Here is a 4,153-nt window from a genome sequence, read left to right on the forward strand (position 1 = left end):
AGTTTAAGTTCCAGTTTAAGCTTAAACTGGAACTTAAACTCCACATGTGATATTCAAGCTTCCTTTATTGATTTTGTTGCTTCCTTGCCTAGCCTCTTCTTCCCTGAAATCATCCAAACAACTGCATCAAAGTCTTGCAAAATTTCATGAGAAATCTTCCATTCATAGCATTCAAGTAATATAACTAAAAACTCATGGAATTTGCATCAAAATCATACTGTTTGGATGGTTCATTGCTTTGTTATTCATTTAACCATTCTTGGTTACTTTAAGCTCAAGAAAATGCATAAAACAACTAAAACTAACAGAAAAATGCTAGTGAAACTAGCCTAAGATGCCTTGGCATCAACGACCCCTAAAATTAAAATACATACGTAATAATAGTCAAAAGAATATAATAATCGAGGAACTTTAAAGGATGGTTTAAGCAAAATCGTGAAAATCAAAAGCGCAATGCTCACATAACAGAAACTTGCGGACGAAGAAAAGAAGGACATATACATATAATAAGATCGGAGTATCAAGGATACAAAATGTCGAGTTCCGGACTTAACCTGCGAAGCCAAGGCCGGCCAGAAATATCATATACATACACACACTGGAGGGGCCAACAAAAAGAGGCTAGCAGAGAGAGAGAGAGAACAAATGCGATGGTCAGGGTCGCCACCGAGTAGAGGAGGAGCTGTGTTCCATGCCGCCATTGCCACTGATCCATGACAACCACTGTGAGGTTTCCATTACCGTCGTTCCAGTGCCGTCGCTCGTGCCCTTCGTCGCTGTCATTGTTATGCTCAGTGTCGCCAGTACTGAAGTCAGCCACTACCACCATCGAGCTTTGTTGGAGTTGGTGCTTCTTTTGGAGGTTTGGAGGGGAGACTTGCTCAGTTCTGCCTCTGCTCCTGGTTCTCGCGGTTGCCGGAGCCTCTGCCACCATCAAAGCTGCTGATCGGTTGATGCCGCTATTGCTGTCAACGCCAGTGGATGTTAAAGCTACTGTTACTGATGCGATTTAAAAATAAAAAGCGTTTTCGTCGCGTTTGATTTCTACGAGTTGCGACATTGAGGTAGGGGATTTAGTTTAAAATTAAGCATTTTAATTTATGAATGCCAATAAAATTTAATGAGTAATTGTGAATAATTTATAAATATTTTGTGTGATTAATTAATAGAAATAAATTTGGTTTGAGGTTGTGAAATTTGGATTAAGTTTGGTATTGAAATGATGCTCTAGTGTTTCAATTAGTTTATTGAGTTTAGGTTTTGGTTGTGAATGTCATTGGGTTTTGTTGTTATGAGTGACCAATTGACAAGTTTAATTTTGGTTTGTAGCTGTAACTGATATTGATTTTTTTATTTTGATGGAATTGTTAAAAATTCTGATTTTATGTGATTATGCTGAATTGGTTGAGTTGTGACTAAATTCTGAATTTAGTTATTTATGCTGAATCAATTGTTGTTGAATTATTTGCTCGAAGGTGGTTGTTAATGTTAATTCATGATTTATTATAATAAAGTTTGAGAACGATTAAAAGATTAAAATTTGATTATTAAATTAATTTTTTTATGAAATCTGAATTTTAAAATAAAATAGTAATTTTAAAAAGTATAAGAATAATTTGTAATAATTAGAAACTATATGGAGCTGAATGTTTCGGTGAACATAATAGTTGATTTTAGGAAAACTGGGATCTTGTGAATAATATATACTTTATATGCAATATCATAACGTAAGGAACACAAAAATACATTGATCCATATATTGATTCAGAAAAAAAAATATTTTTAATGTCTAAATTATGGATGATTTTGATATCACTTGTTAGAATAAATTATTTCATTAACCCAAATTATTTATATTGAATCACTAAAAATATATCATAATGTGAAAGCGTACATTTACTCATAAAAATCAGAAATTGACAGAAGAATTATCTCAGTTTTGTAGTTCTTTCGATTTTCCTCGACCAAAACTTTCTATAGCCCTAATTTGTTGAGGCGGCTTTGGTATGTTGGGAACCGAAATCCTGAAGGTACTATTTATATTTGAGCATGATAATCATTAAATCTTAAAGTCTAAATAAAATAATATCTAAAATCCAAAAGATAATATACTTAAAATTCAAAAGATAATTATCTAAAGAATAAAAAATAATATCTAGTTTTATTCTCATTTAATTCTAAATCAAAAGTAATTATGACTTATTCAATTTAGCATTTATAACAATAAATGAAATTATCATTATATAAGTCATTTAATTTAAAATAACATAATTTATGATTATAATTAATATATGTATTATCCACAAATAAATTAAAAAATTAAAATAATTTTTTAACATAAAATTGAGAATATAAATTTAATTAAAACTAAACATGTAAGAGTGGACATTATCAGCTCTTTTCTAAATATAAATTTAATTATACCCTCCATTTGATTAATATAAATTTAAGTATGTATAACCTCTATTTGATGAAAAAGGTGCGATAGAATACATCTTATAATAAGCTTGACAACTGATTTTGTTTTTATTTTCGAGAGTAAAGTATTATTTTTGTCCTCAACATTTGGGAGTAAGTTTTAAAGTTGTTTCTAACGTTTCAATCGTCCTATTTAACTCCTTAACGTTTCAAAATTGACTCAATGTTGTCCTGCCGTTAGAAATCCGTTAACAGAATTGACGGCGGGACAAAATTGAGACGATTTTGAAACGATAGGGACTTAAATAGGACGAAAACGTTGGGGATAAAAATAATACATAGAAATAAATTTTAATTTTATCCTTCAATAATATCAATTTTTTACTATACATAGTATTCAATTATTTTTTAATCACATATAAGTAAATTACACTTAATCATATTACTTGCATTTTAAATAAATTATTTTTTGTATAATTTTATTCTTAAAAATTTTTAGTTATCATGAAATATTTGTATAATGACTAATATATAAATTTATAGAAAAGAAAAAAATAATATATATACAATAAAATATAAATTATACTTGTTGTCTCTAATGTATCAAAAATCTTTAAAATTATAAAAAATAAATTTATTTAAAATGAAAGTAATGTGATTAAGTGTAATTTATTTAGATGTAATTAAAAAATAATTGAATATTATGTATAGTAAAAAATTAATATTGTTGAAAGATAAAATTAAATTAAAATTTATTTTTATGTATCGTTTTTGTCCCTAATGTTTTCGTCCTATTTAAGGACCTAACGTTTCAAAATCGTCTTAATTTTGTCCCGCCGTCAATTCTGTTAACGGATTCCTAACGGCAGCATAACATTGAGTCAATTTTGAAATGTTAGAGATTTAAATAGGACGATTGAAACGTTAGGAATAACTTTGGAACTTACCCCAAATATTGGGAACAAAAAAGATACTTTACTCTACTTTTTAAGACCCAAATTCTAAGAAATTATACAAGCAAAATTGAGAGAAACTTAATACAACAATATTAATTAAAGACTACATCAATATATCACCGAAAATTTTGTAAAATATTCCTGTAAACTTTTAACGTCTTGATGAGATTTTTTTTGCTGTTAGACTTTAATATCATTTTAATACACTATAATTTTAAAATAATACTAGACACACCTCACTGATCTCTAATAATGCATGTAATAGCAAGAAAAGGGAAGAAATAAAAGACAGATAGGAACACATATTCAATGTTATCAATTAAATTTGCCGATAACTAATATATATTAAAAATGTTATTTATTTTTGTGAGGGAGAGAGAAAGAAAAGGAAGGCTAAGAAAAGGAAGGCTAAGAGTTATTATAGGAAAGTTTTGTTTCTATCCATTGAAATTATAGCATATAACCACTATATAAACGTTTGTAGAATTTCAATTCAATCATCATCAACAATAACAATTACATTCACATCTTCTCTTCATATTATTATTATTTTATTCTATTTCCTTTTCTCTTTAGTAATTATATAGCGAGTGTATTATTGTGAGTAGTGTTCAATTTCATATTACTTTGTAGCTATTAGAAGTCAAAATTCCGCTGCAGACTCAACAATTGGTATCAGAGCCAACATTATATTATTCATTATTTGAGTGGTAAAATTCAATTTTGAATATAATGGCTTCTACTAGTAGTAATGTCAAAGTAGGCAAATATGAAATCGA

Source organism: Arachis duranensis, chromosome 8 (genome assembly GCF_000817695.3).
Source record: "Arachis duranensis cultivar V14167 chromosome 8, aradu.V14167.gnm2.J7QH, whole genome shotgun sequence".
NCBI lineage: Eukaryota > Viridiplantae > Streptophyta > Magnoliopsida > Fabales > Fabaceae > Arachis > Arachis duranensis.